Raw genomic sequence first — 17,338 nt, 5'->3', positions numbered from 1 at the left:
ATAACTCACCATGCTTAGGAAAAATACAAGGACACAATCATCTCTTATTAATATTGGCACATGGTCTGATAAGCTAACTTTTGTTAAAATTCTTATAAACCAGCTTCGTCTTTAACCAGGCTCTTTTTCTCCATTTAGGAAAATAATTGCACCACAATCATATGTGCTATATCACATTGGTGTTATTTAAATGCAAGCATTTCCTTAACTTCTTAAAAAACTGGATTATGTTTTGTGACAACAGACTTACACCACCTCACTTTGTATACGTCTTTATGAGAGTCTCCTCTGTATTAGACAATAAAGATGCACATGTTGTTGTATGTAACAAGTACATTATCTAAATGATCTACTTGTATTTTGAACCATTTATCATTTTACACCTTGATGTTAACCACTGTAGCTGCAGTAAGGGCTCATTCTACTCTGCCCTGAATTTTCCAGAAATCATGTCGGCCCGACAAGGTGGCCAATGTGTTCACCACTGCAGAGAACACAACGACAAAGCCACTACAAGTTATTCCTGTTAGAATGTCTGAAAGATAAGGAGCAACAGATGGCGGAGATGTTAGAGAAATAGCAACAAAACAAGCTTGAGCAGAGTTGAACCTACAGAGTGAAACTTAAGGGGTTGATGGTCATCTTTGTGGTTTTTTCACTGTGTTCTGGCACACTTTTAAACACTCTACATCTAAAATATGCACCCATGTATATAAAGGAACAGGTCAACATGGCAAAAAGCAAATTGCCACAAAGTACATTTTACATATGAAATATGGTCGTTGTGAATAAATCTTCTCTTTTAACAACAACCACTTCCAAAAATTATGGTTTGTGTACTTCTAAAAAAATTGCCCACAAGTGACAGAAGGCAAACTGACCGCAGGAAAATGGCAGTAGAAGGCAGAGGAAGCGGAAGATTTAAAGCCTTGCTAGATTTTTAAGAGTGAAGGTTTAGCTTGTTTATATTGGAAACGTCTTAAAAAAAAAATACAACTCCTTGTAGGCATTTTTTCTCATTTACAAAGTGCATGAAAAAACAGCTCAAAGAAAAGTGAACAACTTGTCTTGTTTTTCCTATTTCTGCTTTTCATCAGAGTCAGTCATGGTTATAAATCTAGTTGCATTTACAAAGTCATTATTAACTCCTGTGTCTTATGTATCTTGGATTCCTTTGTTGTTTAAAGATATTCAAAGACATAAGCAAAGCACTAACCTTAAGCATGTGATTAAACCTTTTCACATATTTGTTCCCATATTTGGTTGATAAAACAACTACTAAAAGATTAACACTGCTGTTAAAGAAAATATTATATAAGTTATTTGTGACACTGAAGAAAAGTTTAGAAAAAGAAAAGGATAAAAAAAAAAAAAAAACTCTTCATGGTGCATCTTGAGACAAGTGTGTATGACAAATGTTGTTGGTTGACCTTTAACATGTAGAAATATTATCCCTAAAGCTGAGACAGTATTGTGTGACTGGGGCTTTTTGGACCGCTACCAGCAGGGTCTCTTTCCTCCAGTTCACAACTTTAACAAGTCTGATTTTGAGTGACCTGGGGAAATAGTTTAATGGCTGTTTCTTGACTGCGTTTCAGCATTGTGCCGTGGGTGGTCTGGCAGCACTGGGCAGGGACGGTACTCTGATGAACAGTGCGGTAAATGGATGTTTCAGCAGAACAACAAACACTTTACGTTTCACCATCTCAGGGAAGTACCAGATTAGGTCACGTTGTGTATTTTTACAATGATCCTAAATAATTTGTTTTCTGAAAGTGATTAGTCCAGCGATTTCCCACCGATAATATTTTGGCTCTCAAGATGTCTGAACTTTGAGATACCTGTGTTTTTGCACTGTAGTTCTTCAATTTCTCTTTCCATTTCACTTCTAGAGAGTCTCCCCACCCCCCATTTTGCAAACCTGCAGGATATTCTCTAAAGATAATGTAATACCTTTTCCCCGGCCTTGTCTTAATAGCCATCACAGACTTTTATAGGAGGCCCGGCGCCACCTCGCCCTCTCATCATCTGTGCTGCTTAAGAAAATTTCCTTCAAGCCCAAAGTGTCATTTGTTTCATCTGTAATTAATCAACCATCATTTTATTATGGGTTTGTTAGGTTTGCTTTCCCTTCTTTCCTCACAGCTCCTGCTAAGTTTATAGTCAACACAGAGCCAGCGCCAGGATTTAAGAGTCCAGCATGCTTTTCAAGTTGTTATGCTCTTGTAACGCTATAAATAGATGACTGAGTAAAACAACATACAACTTTTAGATGCAACAGAGAGAACTTTTTTATTATGACTGAATCAATTTAAAAGATGGAATTGGTTGTTAGTCTGTGTAATATATCCTTTCATTAAAATTATGAGGCAGTTAAGTAAATTTTTCAAACTTCATTACTGCTCTAAAGCACAAATCCATCATACGGTAACTGTGGTAATAGGAACAATGTGCAAATGTGTTTTTTTTAACTCCACTTGTTGGCTTTTGACTTGATGGTAACAAAAGCAGAGCTAAAAGTGAGATGAATCTTTTGTGTTTTGTACTAAATCCACCGCTGGAAATCAATCATGGCCCCAACAGTCAGTTTTATGTCAAAACCAATTTTGGCTCAACAATTTCCAATTTGAAGGATAAAATATCAATCTTGGTTTACAATTAGTCATGTGATACAGGTTTAAACTCTTATTCGTCTTAGGTATTGTTGGCCCTAATCACCACCTGAAACTTACTGAGGATAGAAAAATGTGTCTACTTACACGTCAGCATCTCAACCAAAGCCATGTTAATTTATTTTTACTTCCCTAATGGAAAAATATTCCCCCTAATTACTGTAAACAGAAAGTTGCTATTTCATATGGAATCATTCATGTTTGATGCCTTACCCTGATAAGACACTTTTGAAGTTCCACTGTATATGTTGTAAATTGTTTCTTTGAGCTTGCTCAAGTACCAAAATCACCCCTGCTTCACCCATGGGACCACAGAGCAGAATGGGTACCACTCCAGCACTTGGAATCTGGGCCAAAAGTTTCCAAACATCTTTTCCTGGTGCCTAAAATTAGCAGTCTAATGAGGTAGTGGCTTCCTTCTCTCTGAACTAATACCCCATCCCTGTGGGACAGCATGATGTGGACTAACACTAAAGATCAACAGAAAAATCTCACACCAACGCTTATAGCTCCAAGACTAAACACTTCAACCTGGAAATAAGAAATTTAACTCTATCTGAAAGGCCTCAAAGTTCAAATGTACTGAGTTCTCTTAATGTAGCTCATATTTAACAGTTTTATAAACTGGTGTAACTTTTGTGTGTGCCACTGCATTTAAAGGTAAAAACACACACACACACACACACCCAGAGCAGTCTTCTTTTCTACAGTATAACTTCCCTAAAGGGTTTTATGTGAACTCTGATGGCAGGGGAGAATAAAGAAGACATGCTCAAGTAGACTCTACTTCATTATTAGGCCTATAGGTCACATTTAATTGCACTTGCATTAATCTGTTTTATTTCTGCTAATGAGTACGACTATAAATTTAACTGAAGGTGAGGAATTTTTAAGACCTTCAGCAAACTTTTGATCAGGTACTGAAGCTGCTCAGAGGAAAATGAGTTAGAGAATCTTTACTGTGTACAGTACAGTGTCCAATTACACAACCGTCTTTTTCAGCTCTCATTAGGAATTCTCCATCACACATAGGTAGAGGATTGTTTTCTTTGAAAGCCCACTTGAGAAGGGGTAGATAATCCTACATGTTCTTTACATTTGCTTGTATGCAACAAGACTTAGACTTCACGTGTCTCAAACTTGACCAGAATATAAAATTTTACAAACTCCTTAAAACCAGACTTAAATATCTCTTCAGTCACAATGACTAAATATGTCATTTATTCATATTCTTATATACAACCCATGATGGCATCCACTAAAGAGGCACCTAGAAGTGTTTCCTTTAGCAAGCCGCAAAATCCACCTTTGAAGGAACAACTAGAGGTTGTATCCTTTTTGTCCTTCATTAAATACCATTAAACAAATGACTCATTGATGTGTTTTCTCCATATGTCCCTAGTGTGTTGAATTGACCACAAACACTGATATGGAGGAGAGGATGGTAGGAGTTGCTGATCATTGGTTGTTTGCAATTCTGAACATTTTTTGGGGAAAAAATGGCTGGTTGGAGACTTTTCCTACACAATGCTGAATATTAATCAGAGCGACTGAAGACTAAAAATAACATCCATGATGTTTGTATTTCACTATTTTCTCTGTCCCTGTAGAAGAAAAGTCTTTTCACTTCCTGGTTGGGTTTGGATAACAAGTGTTGTAAAGTGTGGAAATCACTTACAGGATGTATGTTACTCTTGATCTTATATTTTATAAAAGGCTTATGGTTGAAAGCGCAGACCATAGATGAACCAAATCTTACTCCAGCCCATTCCCACCTTCCTCCTTATAGGAGCTTTGTGGCTTTTTAAAAGATAAACTTATACATATAGTGATGTACTTGGGACTTAGTTCAGTGACCTCTGAACTTTAGTGCAGCTTAATGCAGTTTTTGTTTATGACTGCTATTTTTATGAGAAATGCAATTTATGTAATTTATGTTTATGTAGTGTAATTTGTGTTATGGTAGCATTAATTTAAGTGTGTACAGTGTACTGTGAAGTCTCAGCCTGATGACACTTCACAGCCGGAAATCTGTTCTTCACAGCTGGAAATCTGTCTTCACCATCTTAATCTTCACCCACAGCTTCACAGCAACACTTTGTTTTTAAGCATGTTTTAATTTTAATCATTGGAGTTGCATATAAATTGTTGTCTTATCAGCTGCAGAGTAGCACCTATCATTACATGGACTTAAAAGGAAATGAGTTCAGTGAATAAAATTGACTTTTGAGGATAATTTCCCTAATAATATTTAATGACAAATTGTCACTGCGTGCCAACCATTTATCATCAGATTATCTCAGAACCCTGGTTTTCAAGAGGAGTTTTGTTTGCATCAGAGTGCGAATGAGCGTTCACACTGCTCCAAACAAACCATACTTTCAGTGGAAGCGGACCAGGGTTTGTTTAAAGTAGACCAAACAGCACCAGTGTGAATACACTCTTTAAAAGGTAAAAAGAAAACAAAAAATATCACTGAAGATTAATGAAACTGATAAAGCAGCTTTTGATATCAGATATCCTTAAGGACATTTTAGCTGAGCAACAGCATATTAATATAAAACACCCAGATATACAGTATCTCTCTATGAACCTTACACTTCTTTCAGTCCATTGACTCCAGGATGCCTTGACGAGCATGTTCTTAAAACAAACACAACAACCTGTACAGGAGTCCAAACCCAGACAAAAAAAAAAAAAAAAAAAAAAAAGAGAGAGACACTGGGATTGCTTCTGACAGCTGTTTCCTGTTATGTAACTACACACAGCTGCTTTTCTAAGCGAGGGCATCTTGGTGTTGTAGACATTTTTAAGGGTCAAGAGAAAGAAAAATAATGCAGCTTTAATGGTGACCAACAATGGACCACCAAGGTTTCCCCCTTTAGCATGTAATGTTCTGAGTCACCAATAATTATCACAGGAAGCAGCTCTCTTTTCGTGACAGCGACGTTATGAAAACAAGATAATTTGTGATTATTCTTGGTTATGATTCCTGTAAAAGTTTCAGCTTTTAATCTCATAGTTTGAAAGGAACTGTCTCAAAGCATTATCTGGCCAAGCAAGTCAACTAAAAAAAGACTGAGCATTTGCTTATTCCCTTGCATTTTAACACTAATATTATTTTCATTGTGTGGTGGTGTGAAAGTGGGGGTTAAACAATATTTATATAGTTTGTAGATGTTCTGTATTTAAAGAAAAGCAAAGACATTAAGGATATTCTGTTTAAAAACCCTGTGAATTCCTTAAAATAATACAGAGAAAATGTTTTAATGTCTTTAAGGTTTCAGACACATTAGTTTCCTTGTCTACATTTTGCTCGAGAGAATAGAAGACAAATGAGGGAGCAGTAATGTCTGGGAAAAAGGCTGAGTATTTGGCTCCCATTCTCTCTGTAAATATTGGTTCAGTTTGTTTGAGGTCTTTCTACAAAATAAACATTTTACATATTGAATAGATTATCATACCATAACCAACCTGGACACTGTATGGTGGCATGTGAACATGTCTTTAACCTCCACGCATGGCCGACAAAGAAAAAGAGAGGAATGGAAGTCACTTCATGAGGAAGTTTGTGTCCTTTGAAATGCACCATTTGTGATGGTTATCAGATGCAGCTCAGTGAACATCACAATCCATCCTTCACTAAGGACTTGTAAGTGACCCTGTCATGTGTAGCTGGTTCCTGGTATCAAATGTACTCCATCCAAGAATCATTGATTTTTTATGTTGTAATGTCTCTTCTCCCAGGTTTTGAGAATAAATTTGTTGTTTCTTAAAGGTCTTAATGTGTTTTACCAGCAAAACGCTCCAATCAGCAAAAGATTGATCAGCAAATTATTTAAAAATGAAGCTTTACACATATGACGGAGGAAAACACATTAAATGCCACATTTTATTGGACCAGCACTAGTTTCAAAGCCAATGGAAAACCAAGGACATGTTGCAATAAATCACAAAAGGACATGTAAATCTCTCCTTACAGATGTTTGTGGAAAGATTAGAATGGCAAGGCGATAGGTCATAACTTAGTAGCAGACCTTGTAACAAGAGGCAGATTGTAGCAACTCTCACACAGCTCCCAGGGGAACCAGGGGTGTGTGTAAGCTAAGCTGTTGCTTTACCCAATGAGTTTTTAAAGTATAAATGTTTCTCAAACACCTATGCTCATGATTACACGAAAAGAGGCTTTACACATCTATATTGTAAACCTTGCAGTTTGGTCAGGTGTTGACCAGCTCGACAAGCCAGTCTAGCATGCTACAAAAAAGACCTCGATCACATGCTGGAATGCCTCCATGGGTCAGCGGTATTTATTGATGACATCTGTTCTAGGTTAAATGGCCACAGAAGGTACAAGTACATATGGAAGTCTCTTTTTGCAGTCGAGGGGCCTTTTCCTCCTTGACTGTGGATGTCCAGGGAATGTGTCCCCTTCTACCACATACCTGCTCCTGGCTCAATCTCTACACATGTACAGTGACAGCCATCCATTGAGATTTATCAAGGCAAGATTTATGTTTTAACAGGCAGCGCTCACTCCTTAGTAGCCGTGCTCACTGCAGGCAGTGTTTTTCTTCCTGCACATTCTTATTAGTTTAGTTTATTACAGCAGCACGTCTGGTGAGGTCATTTATGGCCAACCATGGTGGTATGACAAACTCATTTATAACTGTGAGGCTTCAGCACCTTGGATGAGCTCACTTGCACCATCCTCCCTCTCGCTTGTTGCTCAAACACCAAGCTTCATAGATAGTGAAATCATCTGTTTACCTGTATATTTGTACAGGGTTATGGTGGATTGGGGGTCACTGTTGTTGGTGCGCAATCACTGGCTGGGGGACCATTTCACATGCTGCTGAGTTTTTCTAACAGTTGCTGAACTCTTTTGAGATAACATGAGGAGGGTAGCAGGTTGGGACCATGTGACATAGATGCAGACAGTTAGTTGGCATTAGTAAGAAGTTAAAAGGTGTGATAGAAGTGGGTATTGTTGCATTCCTCAGAAATTCTGTGAGGTTATTTACTTTATTCTGCATACTTTTGCTTAAAAGCTCAGGCACAGCTAAACTCTAGCATGTTTAATTTAAACAATTCTAAAATACATTTTCAGGAATTATTTGAGCTATTTCAAATGTTCACAGTTGTGTTAGATGTTAAAACATAATTAGGAACTCAATGCCACATGTTTGCGCTAGCGTAGGTTCCCTGCTGCTATTGAACTTCTGACCTTGATCCCTCAGGGAGATGTTCAGACAAAGATAGAGGGCAGTAGAGAGATTTAGACATGCTTATGGAACCTGTGTGGTCTCCAGATATGCAATGTGCAGTCCAACACACACATTCAAGCCTTGGCTGAAACTTAGCCTTGATTCATACTGAGAATCCATCTGTTAGAATACCCAGCAGTGTTGTACCAAGCTTTCTGCAGTTCCCATTTCAGAAGAGAAAGCAGACCAATATAAGTTACCACAAAGGAATAAACCTGTCCAACTGTTCAAATCCCAAATGATAAAGATGCCACATAATTTGACTATTTTGAAAAGGAAGTGCTTGCTTCAATAGATGTGTATATTTAACACTTTCAGAATGAAAAATGACAGTCAAACAGTCATGTGTAAAGACTGAAAATCTTCCATGTAAAATACAATCATCTCTATGTTAATATAGAAAATGTATCTCTTCAGTTACACATACAACTCAACGTTTGTGTATAACAGTTTGTTGCACATGAACAATTGTAATTAAAAGTTTTTTATTTAAAAGGTTTGTAAAGGTTTGTGATCTAAATGATAATGTCAATGTTTGTTTCATTAAATGAGGGAAATTAAACTGCACCTATTGCTCTGTAACTTTCATTTGCTTGCATAGTGTAATTAATCCTATATGTGGCAAAAACTTCTCACAGTGTAGCAAGCAACAATAAGGAAATGTTACTCATCATTTCATACAAGTGGATCTTACCCAGACTCTTAACAGATATTTATGTTTTATGAAAACCAGTCTTGCAGGCTTCTTTTACCAACTCTGAATGAATGCAGCTGAGGTGGATTAGGCTAAATGTCCTTGGAAAAAAAGAGCTCACCACAAGAGCAAAGGAAAGAATTTACAGCACAACGTTGACCGCTCACTACGTTCCAGCAAATATGAGTTTTATGTTTGGTGATTGTTTTGTACTGAAAGCAGCAATATGAAACAAAAGTTTTCTTTATAATCAACACATTTTTATTACAGTACCAGTGCCATAAATGTGAAAGCAGTAAGAAACAGACACTTGAGCTGGGTCCGAAATCAGATCCAGTTCAAAATACTAAAATAGCATTTATTTTATTTTATTTTATTTTATTTTATTTTATTTTATTTTATTTTATTTTATTTTATTTTATTTTATTTTATTTTATTTTATTTCATGGGGCGACGTGGCTCAGTGGGTGGAATGGTCGTCTTGTAGCCTGAGGGGTGCCAGTTCGGCCTGTCGAGCTCATGTCGAGGCGTCCCTGAACAAAACACTGAACACCAAATTGCTCCTGATGGGTCGTGGTTAGCACCTTGCATGGCAGCTTCTGCCATCAGTGTATGTATGTGTGTGTGAATGGATGAATGTGATGTATAATATAAAGCGCCTTGTGTATTATTCCAGGTACAGTAAAGCGCTATAGAAATACAGAACATTTACCTTTTATTTTATTTTATTTTATTTCTAAAACCCTAGTACAAACTCTGTGCTAAAAAGTGCATACTAATTATGGGAAATATGAAATTGTGTAAGCACAGACTAATGACCAAATGATAAAAAACTGAAAACCTGAATTTAAAATGTATATATATATTTTTTTATAGACATTTCAACTTTACCACAATAACATGCATTGAGTTGACAATGATACAGAGGAATTCAACAACAAACATTATCAAGCATATCCAAAATGGTACATACATGCTGTTTATTCACCCAAAAGTAGGTTAAACATTTGCATATAATACGTACCCCCTGAATATGCACTTTCAGGTTAGTCATGGTTAGTCCTGCTGTTATTTCAGTTCTCATTCTCCCTTGCTTAGGCTTTTAGACATATAACGTTGGCTCGTGCAAGTTTAATCAGGTCAGTCTATCATGAGAATAATCCTTCACTGGAGCAGAGAAGATAATATCAGGTAAAGAGAAAAGTGCTAACAAACCTTCTCAATCTGCCACCTCTGGAGTTCAGATGTTAGAAGCATACACTTTCCATCTGCTTTAGCCTGACAGCAGGGGTCACTGGCTGGAAATAGGCTGACTATTGTGCTTCCTTATGGAGATAGATGTCAAGGTCAGTATCTTTTGCTCAGGTGCATTGTCAGCAGCTGGAGAGAGTTGAGGCCAAATCACAGTGAGATTGAATCAAAAGGTATGGACATTTCTCTGTTATGTGAAGGAAATATTTTGCACTAGGAGATATTGGTGCAGTGTGCTGAAAAGAAAAGTTTTATACGACATGCAACTTTCCATTGTTTGTCAGCATGCAAAGCTCAGGTGGATACCACCCATGTGGATGTCTCCTAGATTAAGATACTTCCCTCCACTGCACACATTCAATGTACCCTCATGGAGAACAATCCCTGCACAATCAGTTGGAAGACAGCCCATTCAGATTTGTAAAGACTGGAGAAAGCACCATTTGGCAGGTTTTGTACTGCTCTAGTAAAAGAATGATGCTGACGGTAATAAGTATGAAACGCATGTTTGTTCTTGCTTAGATGGCTTTTACCTACTGCAGTTTTAATTGGGATGCAAAACAAAATTATAATTTTCAAACTTGCAGAATTGGTAATAGTGCTTGAAAAGAGTAAAAAAAAGTGTTTTGGTGTATTAGGACTGCTGTTGGTTTGTGGAGCAGATCATACAGATGAAGTAGGGATTTTTAAATATCTTAAATTGAGCTTTCTGACAGCTGTTGCTGAGGATGTTTCTGTGGATCTGTGTAGGAATTTTTTAAATCATCAGCAATCATCTTCGCCACATCCATCCAAACCAGTGGAAAAGAAGTGATATGAAGACTTGCTGACAAGTTAAAGTTTACTCTAATTCTCATTTTGGCTGGAGCTCCATTGCTCTAGCCACAGAGAAGATCTTCACTCCCATCTGGCTGTTTGTACAGTACTAATGTGCAGGCCAGTCATAGCAGAACTAAATGCAACTCACAGTAACTGCTGAATGGATACAATTTTATTTTAATACAACCCAACCCCCTTGACTCTGTTAGGTTGCTAAATGAAAATGAATGATACAATTATTTAATCACTGTATGATAAAATCTCTCTTACATTATACTTTGTATGTTGAGTTAAAGAACATCCCAACCAGAGTTGAAATGGTATAAAATAAAGATTTAACATTATTTGCGCTGATTGAAATATCTGTTGTAAAATATATGAAAATATTGGGATCTTTCTCTGTCCTTTTTTAGTGGGATCCCTCCCCCACCTGCACTGGGTGTTAATCTCTTAATCCCCCAGATCTGAAGGTAAACACACAGACTTTCTTTCTAAAGAGGGACACTCACAATATTTAGCTAAGAGATTTTAGACTGGAGGAGGGTAGCTCACCTGAGCACTGGGAATGGCTTTTGTGTAGCTGGACAGGCCAACGACATATCCATTTCCCCTAGCAGATGAGAATGTGTTTGCTCAGGTCTATCTCCGGTCTCATGGAAGCTCAAGGTGTTTCATCCTGAGTGAATAATCTGTCTCTGATTGTATCTTGTGCCACCATTTCACACCCATTAGCCCAGAAGGGATTCATTGGTCTGTTTTTTTTTCTTTTTTTAAATAAATGTATTTCTGCACTAAGCTGAGGGTCATCTGACAAAACTTACAGTAAATCTGAGGATTTAAGTTTACCCTCCTGGATTTAACTAAATTCTGTTAGTTGTAAGTTGAGGTGAGGAAGCTGTGTCTTACCTATGGAGCGGGTCAGCTCCTGTCACTCCCAGTAATGCTCTTCTCAGCCCCGTCTCTTCTATTGCTTTATCTACTCTTTACTCAGATAAGCCAGGTTATATATCTGTATGTGTGTGTGTGTGTGTGTCCCCTTCCAGCTAGCCCATGTAAAAAATGAATGCATTAATGTTTGTTAATCATTTCATGTACCTGTGTTAATGATCATAAAATTTAATACAGATATATATTGAAAGTAAAAAGGTTTTAGAAATATTGCTGCTCCTAAGATGATGAGCCTTAGTGGCTGTATCATTTTTCTGCAGGAGTCAACCACATGACAGGTATTAACATTTTGATTTGACATTTTGGTATTTCATATTTATAGGATGACAATAGGATAATGGAAACACAATAAAAAAAAAGAAAAAGAAAAGCAAATTAAAGATCTGGGATGCTCCAAACATCAGCTCCAAAAACAAATAAGAGACTTAATGACTTCAGTCAAAATGCTGACAAACTCAAACCTCAGTTTGTCTTATTATAATGTTTGGAATGTAAACAAGAAAATCGTTGTAACCTAATCTTTTAATTTAGCTTGTCTTAACATTAGGTACATGGGCAGATCCTGTTAAAATTATAGCTGCTTAAGGTAGATTTGCCACCAAGATTGATTGCTGTGCTGACAGGATCAGCCATGATTACAGTATAAGTCCCAATTTATTACATCCTTTATCAAAGTTAGGTTGAGTTAAAAGTTAGCAAACAGGTCTCTGGGTGTTACAACATGCTGTGTTAGGATTGACAACCTGTCAGAGTGATCCTCAACTAATTATAGTTCTCATCTACCCTGGGGAAAGAAGAAAGTACAGAGCAGTTGACTTGTGTTGTTCATGTCTAATTACTTTGACAGGACAGGATGAGTAATCCTGCAGATATCAGTCAACTATGACAGCAGACACCCACTGACTGTTTTTATTTTTTTTATTCCGAAAGAATGTCTCTGCTACTAGTTATCAAAGCTCACAAATGTACATTTTGAAGCTTAACTGGGCCTCAACAGCTATTAAACCTAATTTGCAGTATCAGCATAGTATTTTGCAAATTATACACAGTCTACTCTGGATCTCGCAGACGATAAGAGCACTCCCTAAGGACTGGGGAAATGGCTCAATTTGGGCCTTTCAAACCCACTCACAGGGAGCTGTGCCTGTGCCTCTATTTGCCAGCTTTGTCATCCCACCTTTTATATAGTAGTTAGCTGCTCAGTATCTCCTCCTGAGATCAGAATGCACCAACAAAGAGTCAGCATTCACATCGACAGATAGATCCTGGAGCTGGGAAGGGGGTTGGGGTGTTCAGACTTGGAACTGTTGAGTTGGGCAAGAATGCGTCACTGGTGCCAAGTTTTATTTAGGTGTAGGTCAATTGCAAGAGCAATCTCAGAGTGTGTGGCATTATGGAAGACATCCAAATGGTTAAGATGGAATTTCGTGATTGTTATTGAGACCTGAGCCCCACTGAAATGATTTCTATCAGCCAACACTCCTTGAAGCACACAGCTATTCATTAAAGATAATATCAGTGGGTCTGAGGTGAGAGCTGGGTTTTCAGGGGCATTGAATGAGGCGAGATCACTAGGTAGCATCTAAGATTGGCTCAGTTGAATTTCTTTCTAAAAGCTCCTTCACAATTAACACAACTTCAAACAGTCTTGCAGGTATCCTTTTTGCTCCTTAGGCATAACAATGCGAAACAAAGGCACTTTCAGTTTGCACTCATAAAGCATGCTCACAAGCATATAAAAATGCCTTGAGTCCCATAATAAATAAACAAAATACCTCGCAGATGCAACTAAAGATGAAGGCAGCGTGTGGAAGAATTAGTCATGCATGTTCTACTCCTTTTGCACACATCATAGCACAAAACTACAAATATCTCTGAGATGTACATCTAAACCCTTTCCATTCTTGCAACTGGAAAGCTGCATGATTTGTTCACACAGCAGCTCATGCTTCTGTTTCCTGCTGTTATTTCCCTTTTTGTCTTATTTTATTTAATTTTTTTGTTACTCTCATGGTTGGATGCTTTGATGTTTTTTGTATAAAATAGGGTGATTTATCTTTTAAGAAAGCCTAACTAAATATCTTAATGCATATTCTCTCAGCATTTTGTCTTTTTCATCTTTTTCTGGATTTATTTAAATTGTTCCCTTTTTAGTGCAGCCTCAGTACTTGTATAAAATTCATAAAACTACAAATACTTCCTGGGTCATTATTGCAGGCAGTGGGGACAGAAAAGTGTGTGTTTTCAGCAATTTGATGACCAGACCCAGCAGTAGAGGGCTCCCTTTTCCCTCTCAGATAATTTACCACAGTGTTCAAAAGGAAAGGTCATATAATACTTACACTCTCATCAACCAAACTGGACATATATTGCCCTTCAGTCCTGTACTTAAAAGCAATTTCTAAAACAAAGTTATCTTTTTTTAATTGAATGGGGTGTTTGCCAGATAGGAGTTTCCCTGCCATTAATCTTATTGTGGGTCTGACTGACAGGCTGGATTATCAACTAAAACTTTCAGCCACTTGAAACTGCTACTAGTGTTTTGCTTTCAAGGAGAAGAAAGAATGGGAAACCATTCCTCAGCTCGAAAAGAACAGAGGCTGGTGTAACTTAAGCAATGTGGCAGCCCTCAGCAGCCTGGAGTATTATCTGGACAAACTAATATTTACTCCACGACAGTGCAAACACACTCATTTACTCTGGCTTTATTCAGTGCTCTGGCATTGTTGATGGATTAACTCTAATGATGAAATCTAAGCTATCTTCTCAGTTTGATCTATGGACTTCACTTCAGAGAACGCTATGCATCAATCACAAGTGAAAATTGCTAAACAGTTTTCAGCAGAGATCAAAGAATACAGATGAAAAAAAAATGTGGGAAAAAGATAATTACTGGTTAAAGTTACTGGGTAGCTAATGTCAAAGAAAATTTAAGAAATCTAATTACAAATTATATCAGCTGAACCACCATCAATGTGCACAATAGGCAGGATCTATGCAAAGATTAAACTAAAATCAATAACAGTCTGTTACTTTTTTCAGATGTGTTCAGAGGGATCTGAGATTTGCAGCAGTCTGAACATGAAAAAAGGCAAGTAATGACTTGGTTTGAAGTCTGACCACAGTGCGGTGAATCTCTGTTTGAGTCAGGTCTGCTTTTAATAAAAAATGATTTGCCTTCCCCTGAATGTAGTCTCCAAAATTACACACTCTTCAGAGCATTGTTGGAATGCACACAACTTAAATGTCCTCTTTTTTTTCCACCAGAGAGTAATGAGAAACTCCTTGTTGAGGACACTGGTCATAGAGACAAACACCTGCAATGATGAAACTGAGGGAATCAATCTTCCTTTATCCCCCACATCAACACCAAATAAAGAAACTAGATTCTCCTGACCTATCTGTTGGCTTCTTGTGATGAAAGCAGAGATGATTGCTTTGCTGCCTGATCCAAAGGGATGGATGTGGGGTGAACCTGAAACCTGAATATCTTCTCCCATGAAGAAAAATGCTTTCTACAGCACATACGAAATGCTTCAACGACCCTGATTTGATTGATTTAGATATTTGTTGTTTAAGCTTTAATTATTACGAGGAAACAGTTTGGGGAAACCAAATTTTGCAAATGAATACAGCTTGAAAAGTTAGATTAGCCTAAAAGTGTTTTTTTGTTTAGTTTTTTAAGCAGAACTAATAAGAACATTTTACATCAGTAAAGTATGCAAATAAATAAATAAAATTAACAACAAAAAAAAAAACTATATGGCTAGTTTGTTCAGATTTTGTGGTATATTCTCTTTAAGAGTTGGAACATTTAACCTGCTTCAAAGTAACTTAGAGTGACAGAGGTGCTTCACCTTACCTTCCTTCATGTGCTTTCATTGGGTCAACCAGTCCTATTTAGCAAAAACCATCTCTTCTTTCTGGAAAATTTAAGCCTTCCTCCAAGAATTTCTGTGTTTGCATTTGCAGGTGGATCCATGATGGCATGATTGCATATCCATACAGTGTCATGTTTTTAATGGACAAAGACTCAGCATTCTTTGGCACATATCTACTCCTCAGTAATACCTTCACAAACTTGTGTGTGTTTATTTACTTTTTCTTTCTTTCTATGTGACAGACAGAGAGCCTTGAATTTCACTTATAGAGTAGCTGAGGCCTTGTTAACTCAGTAATAGATAGCCCTAATGTGGATGGAGACATCCTCTTCATACTTGCGCCACTGAGAACAGGAAGAGAAGACGAGCACTTCCTCCATCACTCTGACAGTCAGTCTTTGTCTGCCTCAGACAGCATTGCAGAGAGAACGACTTTGTGTGTGATGGAGGTGTTTTGAAGCCTTTCTTTGCCATTTCCCCATGAAGTAATGTATGCAAAAGACATATTTCTATGTTGTGAGACACCACTGTGGGACAAAATATCAAAGTATTTGTTTAACAAATATTATATAGCTATATGTGTGTGTATGTGTGTGTGTGTGTGTGTGTGTGTGTGTGTGTGTGTGTGTGTGTGTGTGATATAGTGAAGAATATTTAATGTTTTAGTCCAGCTTTTCAGTATTTAATGAGTAGTGAACTGTGTTTACAAATTTGTCTTGTTTAAGTGCTTTATGATATGAATATTTGATTTACAAAGTAGGGATTAAGACAAAGTGTTGACTTAGATATTGAAAATATTTAATCCACCAGTAAAGCTTGAAAAATGTGATTGGCAGACTCATGTGTAGCAAGTTAAAACAAACACACAGCTGCACACAACTATTGAATGTAATTGTATTTCTCTGACTTTCTAGGTGTAACTGAAATTGTTTTGTTTGCTGGTCTTGTTGTGTTTTTCTCTATATGTCTTGCAAAAAAAAAAAAAAGAACGCTCATATGCTCATCACCTCAGTGCTCAGATGAGATAACAAGAAGCAGAGCACGCTGTTCCACAGGAACAGGTTTGAAGCATGCAGAATCTGTTGCTCTGTTTAATACTTGATGTGTACATGGGGACCAGGAACACACACAGTCACTGTGCTGTGAGTCGAAGAGATAATGCAACAAAAGGTGAAACGTGAACAACAATGACAGTCATTAATCAACCTTTTGACCTTGCACTCCTGCTGCCACTCCCTGAGCGCTTACAACAACGGCGCCAGTTAAAGCTGCCAACACGTATCACTTGGCAGATTTTAAGAAACTCGTTGGCTGATTACTAAGACACACTCATGTCTATATCATCCCAAATTTACACTGACCTCTTGACGTGTGCAACATCCGGGATTAAATAAAACATACACAAAGCCGTCAGACCTTTTGCCTTATTGACACTATCATCAGGCTTTAACAGCCTGCTTCTCTGTTTGGTGAGTTTGTGAACATGAAGGAAGACTGCTGTTCTGTGCAGTCAACTGCGGCTCAATAAGAAAGGGAAACCCTTAAAGAGTGCAACCAGTTGTGGAGAACCATGCATGTTGCTAGTCATACGCACCTCTCTCATCTCAGCACTCACACGCAGAATTGACCCAAAGGGTGGCTGCTAATTTGGCATGGCGAAAACATTGGTTTAAAACTGAATGAAAGGTCTGATATGGCCACTCCGCTGGGAGGAGAGTGCAACCACGCAAACCAGACCAAATGGCGTCACATTATTATGAAATGCTGTGTGTTTAAGAGGAAGAGGAAGCTACTAAAATTTTTCCA

This window comes from Melanotaenia boesemani, chromosome 20 (genome assembly GCF_017639745.1).
Source record: "Melanotaenia boesemani isolate fMelBoe1 chromosome 20, fMelBoe1.pri, whole genome shotgun sequence".
In the NCBI taxonomy this organism is placed as follows: Eukaryota; Metazoa; Chordata; class Actinopteri; order Atheriniformes; family Melanotaeniidae; genus Melanotaenia; species Melanotaenia boesemani.
Note: the sequence above shows the minus strand (reverse complement) of the source record.